This window comes from Lepidochelys kempii, chromosome 1 (assembly GCF_965140285.1).
Source record: "Lepidochelys kempii isolate rLepKem1 chromosome 1, rLepKem1.hap1, whole genome shotgun sequence".
NCBI classification, from domain to species: Eukaryota; Metazoa; Chordata; order Testudines; family Cheloniidae; genus Lepidochelys; species Lepidochelys kempii.
The window spans coordinates 148,234,321-148,245,757 of NC_136380.1; the positions used below are offsets into that span (position 1 = coordinate 148,234,321).

At 43.1% G+C, this 11,437-nt stretch overlaps 1 protein-coding gene across 5 annotated transcripts in view; it reads right to left on the reverse strand.

Moving 5' to 3' along the window:
- Positions 1–8,292, reverse strand: part of TAB3 (TGF-beta activated kinase 1 (MAP3K7) binding protein 3) — a 76,565-nt gene extending 68,273 nt beyond the window's left edge. For 3 of the 5 annotated variants that reach the window (XM_073357805.2, XM_073357821.2, XM_073357812.2), the window contains exon 1: positions 7,989–8,289. The gene's annotated coding sequence lies outside the window, so the exon portion shown is untranslated. Of the gene's footprint in view, positions 1–7,988 lie in introns of all 5 variants that reach the window. The other 2 variants (XM_073357829.2, XM_073357837.2) reach the window with 2 other exon arrangements.
- Between the last annotated feature and the right edge of the window lie 3,145 nt (positions 8,293–11,437).

Here is an 11,437-nt window from a genome sequence, read left to right on the forward strand (position 1 = left end):
GCTTCAGTTACCTTTGGTAAATGAAATAACCAAACAATCATTCATTTTCTGATATAGCTGTAAAACTAATCTGAAAAGTTTTCAAACTAAATCACTTAAAAATATATAGTGTGTACCTTCTAAAAAATGAAACCAACATCTAATACATATGAAGAATATGTATTAAGGTTATAACAACAAACAAGAATGCACTTTTATGTAGAAATCCATGATTAAGTCACGTCTTCCTGACTAGTGATTTAAATCAATTTGACTTAAATCAAATCCACCCTGCTGGGAGCCCAGCTCTGAAGCCACTGCCAGCACCAGTGCAGAAGTAAGGATGGAATAGTATGGTATTGACATCCTTACTTCTGTGCTGCTGCCTACAGAGCTGGGCCCTCAGTCAGCAGCCTCTGGTCGCCCAGCTCCAAAGGCAGCAGCGCAGAAGTAAAGGGTGGCATGGTATAATATTGCCACCCTTACTTCTGCGTTGCTGCTGGCGGGGCGCAGAAGTACGAGTGGCAATACCGTAAGCCCCCTAAAATAACTTTGTGACCCCCCTGCAACTCCTTTCGGGTCAGGAACCCCAATTTGAGAAATACTGGTCCCCATGAAATCTGGTCTTTTGTGTGCTTTTATCCTATACTATACAGATTTTAATAGGGAGAGATCAGATTTCACGGTCATAAATTTGGTAGGGCCCTAGTTATGATAAGGATGAGGACTAGAAATATCACCAGCCCTATTAAGTTTGTATAGGTATCACTGAAATGTATCATATTTTGTTTTACCAGATAGTTGTTGTGATGCTTTGAGGCCACAAAAAACCAACTTTATGTCTTGAAAGCAAATATTCCGAAGTAGTCATTTTAATGTGTTGATGGTATCATTGGTTATCCCTATTTCTATAACGGCACCATGTGACTGCTCCACATCACACCTCATCTTGAAGACGACACAATCAGCCTTCAAATGATGTATGATGTGCATGTGTGTAGAGAGGATACATTAAGTCGACCAACTCAATAGTGTCTGCCACTCAGCTAACACATTTATCACAACCACTGTACAAAAAAGGGAAATGACCAGAAGTTCTTTTTAATACATGCTCATACTATTGGGAATTTATATTTCCTAGCATAATGAAAACATAAATCCACATATTTTACAGTTTTGATGTTTTTTCCTAGATCACATATTATAAAAAAGTAAATAAAAAATAAAGCAAATGGAGTGAGCCAGTTTTTTTACAGCATTTTATCTGGACTGATAAAAGCTCTGCCTCTAGGAGATGCCTGTAAACACATGTAATGGCTAGGAAACAAAATATTCAAAGCAAAGAAAGAATAAAAACTTAAAAGTCGTTTGGAGAATAAGATAGGGAGATTAAAGCACTTGTGTTTATTTTAACAGGAGGGGAAGCGCAAAAAATATAGAAAGGATATAAAAAATTGCTGCAAGAGTTTTTTCCTGGACGGCATTCATAAAAAGAAAAAAGTTTGTGATTTTTTTTGGTGCTTTCCTGTCAACGATCTACTGCCACTTTCCAGGCATCTAATCCCTACAGCAACTGAGAATATGGATAGCAATCTCTAGGGTGGACTTCAAGAAGTCCACAACAATCACTATTCAGGTTTTTAATAAAGTGCTCTAAGAATCTTCTCATTCAGTCACACAACCAATCTTCCATTTTTATACTATACTGTCAAACTACTCAACTATGATTACTGTGTTACCTTGGTCATTGTAAGACAGTTCACAGGGGGAAATAAAAAAAATCCCAGCTTGTTGGATCAACTTATTTGGTAAAACTTGACACAACTTTATAAAGTCTACTTACTTTGCAAATTATATTTGCAAGCAATTGAACTTTACTGCACTAATTCTACCTTTTTTTAAAACTTGTTTTAAATTTTGGAAAAAAAAAAGTCTGCACACCTATTGGATCTGAGTCAATTAAAACATTCAGTAAACTGAAGAGCAGACATATATAGTGGGATCTATCAGGTCTAATACATGCAGAGGTGAAAGTAAGCCGGTCCAGTCCAGTGTACCGGCAAGAGCTAGTACGTTGTGCCGGACGGGCTTCCCTGGTGATGATTTAAAGGTCCTAGTGCTCCTGCCACTGTGGGGAGCCCCGAACCCTTTAAATCACCTCCGGAGCTCTCTTTAAAGCGCCACCGGAACTCTTGCAACAGGGCTCGGGCAGGGGCTCCCTGCAGTGGCCAGAGCACCGGGCCCTTTAAATCCCCGCCTTAACTTGGCAGCCGGGCTCCAGCAGGGATTTAAAATGTCCGGAGTTCTGCGGCGGCCGGAGCCCTGGGCCATTTAATTCACCCCTGAGCTCCCAGCCGCCTATGCAGCAGGTTGATTTAAAGGCCCCAGGGCTCCCAGCCAAAGCCCTGGGGCTTTTAAATTGCCTCTTCCGGTTAAGGCCATGCCCCTTCCTGTTGAGGCCACGCCCCCACTCAGGACTCCGGCATACCGGTAAGTCCTTTAAGTTACTTTTACCCCGATTATACGTACAAGAGGGGACAGGATCAATGAAAAAGATTGAGAGAAAAAGAAAGGTAAAACATCAAAGACTCAGTGCTCCAAAAATATTAGATTATAATGCCTATACCAGCATCATACAGTTCTTCTTTATCCACCATATCTACGTACTCTTCAACTTTAGCATATTTCTTGCAGCTTTCATCTTAGTGGGATAAAAAACTGAATCAGTGGCAAACTTCTGAAATCAAATTGCCTGGCATACATTAAAACAGTGGTTCTCAACCAGAAGTACATGTAGCAAATCTAGTACAAACTAAAAATTTCATATAATCACTTGCTTATACTGCTCTATATACTACACACGGAAATGCAAGTACAATATTTATATACCAATTGATTTATTTTATAATTATATGGTAAAAATAAGTAAGCAATTTTTCAGTAACAGTGTTCTGTGATACTTTTGTATTTTTATGTCTGATTTTGTAAGCAAGTAGTTTTTAAGTGAGGTGTAACTTGGGGGTAAGCAAGACACATCAGACTCCTGAACGGGGTACAGTAGTCTAGAAAGATTGAGAGCCACTGCATTAAAATGTTAACATCAGAGCCCCATCTTTTAAGTATTGATTGATACTAGAATGAGGTTACAGCCAAGATATCTATTTCATGAAGAATAAGCAGACAGAACAGGACATTCAATACCACAGAGGTTTCTGCATGTATGTCAGGCCAGAATTTGTTCAATTTAGGACACGTATGTGACAAATTTGCAGACAGTTGCTGGCATCTTCAGCATTTGCTCTCCTTTGCAAGACCTGCTTTAAATAAATTATCTGAGGTTCAGTAGAATCTATTGAGGATCTTGTTCTGAAAATAATTGAGAGAGCACTTCTGACAGTCATATAAATTTCTGCCCCAGGCTCCAAGAGAAATTTTTATTTTGCCTAACTCTCTCCTTATTTAGCTGTAATCCCTCACACATATTAATTGCATCTATTTGTATGCAATCTCAGCAAAATGGTTATCATCAGTCTTTCACAAGAAAGCCTCATTTCCCACATTCTTTATACAGACAAGATAGCACAAAATATATATAGTTTTTAAAATGTGGAGCATGCAGAAGATATGTACTACACAGCCATTAAAAGGGCACCCTCTACTGAAAAAAAGTTATTAACCTCTAATTTTTTGCTACTGTTTGTTGCTGAAAATAAACACCCAATATTAGTTTGGTTACACTGTGCTAGGCAGCTTTACTGCTTCCGCTGTATAATTTGCCCATTTGGTTTTTGTGAGCCTTCCACATACCAAAGGGGGAGAAGAAAATATAACTGCAAAACCACAAAAATTGGCAGACATTTTTGTTTTCTACATTTGGGTCATTACCCCCAATGAAAACGTCAAAAGGTGCTCAAGAAAAAAATAATATGGAGGCTCTGATACACAAAAAGGAAACCTCTCCACAGGTTTTATTCTCCATGATGTATGTATGTTTTATTGGATTACTTGACAAAAATCAATGTCTTTCTTGATATATTAAAGTTAGACACATTACCTAGTTCAACTACAACAAGAAATTATTCCAGATTCTTATTATTAATTAAAGCTCATCTTACATTGTCGGAAAGATGTTTCTAAAAGTAAAAAGGTCATTAGACTCAACTACTGTACAGCATGAGAAAGTGTACACAACACATTTAACATACCCAAATTTTATTAAATTTGGAACTGTATTACACTCATTTGTTTTGGACATTCACTAAAACTTTTCAGTTTTATATTTCAAAAAAATCTAATCATAGCAAACACTGAGTTGGTGTTTGATTGTTGGCTGTTATGGAACTGTTGCTCTAAAAGTAAAAACTTTTTTTAAAACATGTTACCCAACTTAGAGATATAAAGGTTACAAGTACAATTTTATTCTGAACTTCTCAGTAAAAATGGCTTTAGGAAGTTCATGTTTATTATTTATTGTGTTTCCATATCAAAGGGGTCATAAAGTGACATTGACAAGCCCTAACACCACACTACAGGACTCAAAACCTTGACTGGTTTGTGTCTGGATGGTGTCCCACCACCAGAAATACAGTTTCTGCAGGCCAGACAATAATGGGGCTACTCAACCTACTTCAAGTTAAGTACTAGTGTAAATCTTTGCATGATTGGGGCAACTGTCTTGAAATCATGGCCCTCAGTTACATCCTACGCAAGTCCACTTAAAGCTACAGGGTTAGCAGAGGCAATATTGAAAGTAACGTTTGGCCTGCAGAATCTTTATTAAGTATGATAATGCAAAAGCAAGAAAGGAATCTTGCCAGATTCCAAGACAAGTTTCTGCTTATGAAAAACTGTTACTTGTAAACCGAGAAAATATGATATAAAATCACAGACAAACAAAACACTACTTGCTATTTTTACAGAATTGCTTTTCAGATTAGAACTGTGTTTTAAGCTTGAAAAAAAAACAACTGAGGCAATAAAATTACTTTCTATGCACACTTAAACTGAATATTGATAGATTTTTAGGCCAAAAGAGACCATTATGACTACCTATATATGGCCTCCTGCATAACACAGGCTACAGAACTTCACCCTTTAAATCCTGCATCATGTCCAGTAAATTACCAGCCTGAATTCGAAACATATCTGAACCTGTCATAATTAATAATTTCTTCAATACCTTCTACCACTATAACATGCTACTTTTCTTGGATACTGAAAATTCTTTGCCAAGACCACCTGTGATAAAATATCCCAATATGAAGTTGTTTTGTTACAGTTCAGCTAAACTAAGAAACCTGCTTTTTAGGAGACTTTCTAGATCAGTGTTTCCCAAACTTGGGAAACTGCTTGTTCAGGGAAAGCCCCTGGCGGGCCAGGCCGGTTTGTTTACCTGTCGCGTGCGCAGGTTCGTCGATTGTGGCTCCCACTGGCCACGGTTCACCGCTGCAGGCCAATGGGGGATGCGGGAAGCGGCGTCGGCTGTGGGACGTACCAGCCGCTGCTTCCTGCGGCCCCCCATTGGCCTGGAGCGGCGAACCGCGGCCAATGGGAGCCGCGATCGGCTGAACCTGCCGACACGGCAGGTAAACAAACCGGCCCTGCCTGCCAGGGGCTTTCCCTGAACAAGCAGCATCCAAAGTTTGGGAAAAACTGTTCTAGATCAATAAGCATGGACAAGTTTATCAACACCTAAGACGAAGTGTCAGTTTGATAAAATCACTTTTAGCTATATAATTTAGGCTATCCAGACTTTTCAATGTCACCTACTTCAAGAGCTCCTTCAGCATCTTTTTCATCTTATTTGCAAACCAATAGTCTCAGGGCTTGTCTTCACTGCAGAGTTAACTTGAGTTGTAACTTGAGTGTTTCCCCTAACTCAAGTCCCAGCCATGCAAAAAAACATTAACTCAAGCTGACTGGCCTGATAGGGGCATAGGCTCCAGTTAACAACTCTCAGCTGTTAATACAATAAGACTACATCTACACTACAGCTGGAACTGACGCTCTCAGATCGATCCACCGGCAGTCGATTTAGCAGGTCTAGTGAAGAACCGTTTAACAGCAGATCGCTCTCCAGTCGACCCTTGAACTCTACCCCGAATGAGAAGAGTAAGGTAAGTCAAAGAGTGTTTCTTCCACCAACCCCCCCCCCTCCCCAAGGTGTAGACCCCACGGTAACTTGACCTAAGGTACATCAACTCCAGCTACTTTATTCACGTAGCTGGAATTGTACAGAATAGGTCGACTTACCACGGTAGCATAGACATAACCTAACACTTGAGTGGGGCTGCGTGACATTTCACTGTGGCCATTCTCACTCTGCAGTCACGACACAGCTTCAGTCAAGTCAATAGTTATTTTTTCTTATAAGCCACACCACTATTATAAAAGGCAGAAAGGATCCCTTGGTAATACACAGCAGACAGAATAGTAGTATGCCATGCCTGCAACCTCATTATCATGAGTTCAATTCACAACTTAACCTGCAGAGTATAAAATAACATGAACAGGAGAGAGGGAGAATTTTTATTTTACAATTAAAAGCCATAGTTCCACTTTATAATATAGATACTTAAAACATGAAATATAAACACAATTTTTCTACCACATTTATAACTTGTTTTATAAAATGAGCAGAAGCTTAGCATCATAAATCTCAGGAATTTTACTAAATAAAAAAAGCTTTTTATGTTATTCTACTGTAAGTATCAAAATGAAACTTTTTAAAAAAGGCATGTTTTGCCTTGTAAGAGTGTTTAATTTAAAAAATACTCAAAACTTAAACTGCTCATATATACCAGTTCTAGGCTACCAGTCTACCAACTGACAATTCATACTTTTTTTTTTTTTTGGTAGTACTGTATGCCAGAGCTAAAAACATGAAGATTCTCTACTGATAGTTGATAAATAAGCAGTGAGATTTGGCCTATTAATATTTATGTAAAATGAAAAATGAAAAAAAGTCATTGTAGAAAATCATGCTGACAAGGCTTCAGCAACCAACATTCACTGCATAGCCTACTGTAATCATTAGAAAAGCAACTACCATTTTTAAATGATTCATCAGTTTAAAACAGGATATAAATAGCAAACGATGTTAACTGACAATATAATTGAACACAATCTTCCTAAACGTTTTTACGTAGACTTACAGAAACATTAGTACAGTGTCTTGCTTTACTTTATTAAGGACAACTTTTCAACTTGACCCATCAAGGCCATGTCACTTTTCCAGAGATAAAGAAACCATACAGAATGTTTCTGAAACTTTAAAATTCTAAAACTTTAAGATTATTGGGGCATATTTAACGAGAGCAAAAAAGGGGAAAAAAATCTGAGACGGGGGGGAAGTTGATGTAGGATTATAATTCATGTCTAAAGGGGTATAAACATACTGTCAAACAGCAATTTCAAAACAGCCGCAAAGCATCTCTACTAGGCGTAATTAGGGTCTGTCTGCCTCTCTGATGTGTGTGACTGATTACAGAACACAACACACAGGAGCTCAAGTCTAGCCCGGAGAGAGGAGTCCGGCCAGAGCACAACCAGGCCATTGTTACCTCTTCTATGCCCAGAGCCAAAACCACAACAGCAGCAGGCTGCGGACTCAGCATGCCGAGGAGTGGAAAGAGGCGGTGGCAACTCTCCCACCTGCAAAGACTTACACCAGAAACAGCCAGACAATAGCTGTGGCCCCACGCAAGACGCCACCTCCCAGTCCCAGACCCGCGCGGCATCACCAGGCAACCCCCACGCCGCCTCCAAACACACACAGCCAAAGTTTTGCTGTCCATAGAGTGTGTGTGTGGGGGGGGGGGGGGGTGGAGGAGGCACCACACACCCATCGCCCCCCCCTCCCCAGCCCGTCAGAGGAGCGGTGGGTGCCCCGGCTGGGAGCCGACAAGGAACCGTCACCGCAGCCCAGCCCCCGATTCCCCCAGAAGCCCCAGCCCCGGGGCACCGATGTCCTCGCCCGCCTTCGCCCCCGGAACACCCCCGCCCCTTACCGTGCGCTGGGGGGGGGCGGCGGCGGCAGCAGCATGCCCGGCTCCCCCTCGCTCTCCGCGGGGGAGGGGCGGGGGCTGCCGGGACGCCCCCCTCCTCCTGGGTCCGGCGGGGGCGAGTCCCCCCTGTCCGCTCGCGGAGGCGGGGGGTGGGAAACTGGTCTCCGGGCAGCGCGAGCTCAGAACAGGGGGCGGGGTGGGGGAGGGGGGGGGCTGAGGAGCCCTGGGCGCGGCCGTAAAGCGCTTCCGGGATCCGGGCCGCGGGCCTGGCGACAAGGGGAGGGGCCCGGCCCGCTCTACCCAGGCGCCAACATGGCGCCGCCCAGGCCGGCTGGCCGCCGGCCCAGATATCGCGAGACCTGACGAGAAAAGGGCTGGCGCCGGCGGATAATTAAACATGTGAGGGGTGGGTCAGGGGCTGGCCGGGCTCGCGCGCGATTGGAGCGTCGGGCTAAGAACGGTGGAGACGCGCCCTGCCCGCGCGGCGTGACAGCAGCTGCAGGGGGCGGGGCCCGCCGGGGGATGCTGCAGCCCGCTCAGAACACACCACGCGAGAGCGAAGCCGCTGTCAGGCCCGGCTCGGCAGAACGTGGGGCTCCCGCGCTGAGCCGGCCCCTGCGGAGCCCGGGGGAGGTGCCGGGTTTTTCCCATGTCGCGCTGGCGGGGAAGGGTCGCCAGCTCTCTTCCCTTGGGTGCGCGCCGCAGCCCCCGCCGAGCAGCCCACGTTAGCGGAGCTGTGGTGATAAGGGTTGGGACGGGATGGTGACCCATGGAACGGGAGGGGTCTGGTTTGCATAGCGGCCAGGCCGAGACTCCAGACCCAGGCTGGTGGAACTACCTCACTCAGGGGTGCGAAAAACCCGCCCCTCTGGGGGGCAGCGTTATACCGTGTGTGTGGAGAGCGCTACGTCAATGGCAGAGCTGCTGCTGCTGATCCCGCCACCACCTCTGGTGGATTAACTCCGCTGGCGGAGGAGGTCTCCCGTGCCCGTGGCAGCGTCTTCACGAAAGCACTTCAGCTGTGCCGCGGTAGCAATGTGGAGGGAGACAAGCCCACTGTTTATAAGGTGAACTCGCCTACGTTGACGAGGGCCATCACTTGCTGCTGCGCGCAGCACCTTCTGGCCCTGGTGTGTGGATCTGGAAAGGAGCTCTTTGCAGGCCAACTTGCCCTTGATGCAAATTTTGAGCTTGCTTTTAATTAAGTCTATCCTGCATCTGTTCCATTTGTTGGACCATTTATACCTCATTAGAGGAAGAAATAGCTCAGTGGTTTGAGCATCGGCTCTCTACAACTGTGTTTTAGCCTGGTGTGCTAAGTGCAGATGGCACAATTTAGAACACGTTTTTCAGATTTTTTCCCCCACACTTTTAAGTTTTCACTTACAGATTTGGAAATGTCATTTTCTGATCTTTCAGTCGCACCTTGATTGTTGCAGAATTCCTTGTAGAGCTGATCCATGGTAATCATTTCCTTCGTTCTGAGTGCTTCTGTTACAACTCAAGGTTTGACAAACAAAGCTTCTTATAGAGGCCAATACCTTCATCGTTATGATGTTAGAAGAGACCCTGAACCAATTATCAATGTATAAATGCAAAGTCATAAAACTTAACGAAGTCTTGCTTTACCTTCACTTTTTGTTGTGGTAGTATTTTTTCCATCAGTTGTTTGGCTTTGAATAAAAAAACAAAAACAAAAAAAACAGTCCTCTGTAGGTTTGGCATCTTCATCTTAACATGGCACATCTATATACACATCAGTAATGCATAGATTGGATTCCTTCAACTGAGTTGAAGACACAAGCCAAATTGTGAAAAAAACATATGTAAATGTCCCTAATGCAGGAATACTCACCATCGTTGGTGAACAGTTTCTTTTAGGCTACTGGGCAAGTCTCCCCTAGTGACTTGAGGTTGGCTTCAATTGCTTGCCAGTTTCTCAAAAGTCAGTTGACTGCTGGGTTAAGGGATAGCCAACTTCTATTCACATATCACTCTACTTCTTTCCATTCAATTTCAACAAAGAAAACAACCTGAATTCTTCTTTGAGCTTTGTGGGGACAGAAAAATGGTTGTAAATTTTCAATAAAATCATTTTTGTTTCAACTGATAGCCAATCACTCACATTTGCAAGTATTGTGGGCTGTGTGTAGGGGGAAGTTCATCTCCGAATGCAATCGTTTTCAGCACATAACAACTGGTACACCAAGTTGAGTTTACCATAGTTCATATTTGCATTATCATCAGAGTATGCAGTAATACAATTAATGTTAAGCTGGTGTTTATCTAGGCTGGTCTTTATAACACAATGAATGCCTCTTGCAGATTCATCATAGTCTTCATAAAAATTGAGCAACTTGACTGAACACCATGTGATATAGTAAAGTATTGCAAGCTCCTCAGAAACATCTTTCTGTTCTCTTTACTTGAGGTGTCAGTTGCTATGGCAAAATACACAGGCTGTTTTGGTAGAGAGGGTAATAAATCCCATAAACAATCCCTCACAGACTTTGGGACCGAAACATTAGTCACTAATAGCTCTGCCTTGTTTCTTCCACAAGACAATTTGTTAACATTGACATCCCAAAAATATTTCGCTAGCTAGCTTATTGCCGTAGTCCATGCTCTTCCAGCTAAGGCTGTGTTTAACTGTGTGGTAAACAGCTGCAATTTCACACTGCAATTCTGTCTCTTTCAGTGTTTGAAGAGACAAAGAATTTGCTAATATTTGTCAGACGTTTAATTTGTATGTTTTTCTCCTATAAGTTTTGCTTATATGCCTGATGAATTCATCAGTGAATGTATGGCAGCACAAAGTACAAAAGGTTTTACCAGACTTTCTACTGACAGGTTTTACCCAGCTGTATTTTTCTTCCTATTGACATTTTTATATAGTCTCTTCACTTTCTTCTCTTTAGGCCCAGGACTGTCTGAAGTTCCCACTAATATTGCAAGGCAGCCAAGCTGCTGCATCTGGTCCCACTGGACCCTTCTTCTCGTGGGTGGCTCCTCCCATAGATACAGAGCTGCAGGAACTGAGCCTGGACGTGACAAGTTGGAACGCTCACCGCACTGTCCTGGCCAAATTCCAATATGCAGAATTACATTCGGGATCCCTAAATCTGCTCCTTCCTCCCCTCTGCTGGAGTTGCTATTGCATAATTAGCTTCCCGTTCACATCCTGTCCTAAATCACTATATGGTATTGTAGCTGAACGGCTGACATGTTCCACCCCAGAGCAGATGCTGTTTGAAGGTGAACAAAATCCTTCCTGAGACAAATCCCAATGCCCGCTTTTCAGGAGAAACTTCCACTGAGGCCGGTGAGAGTTTTCACTGAGTGGCAGTTATAGAATGATACTGAAACCAAGGTCGTAAAAGACCTTGAAATTCTCCAGAATGGCAGGCACGGCATATGTGGAGCTTAGGAAAGGGACTTTCCTCTACCCTTCC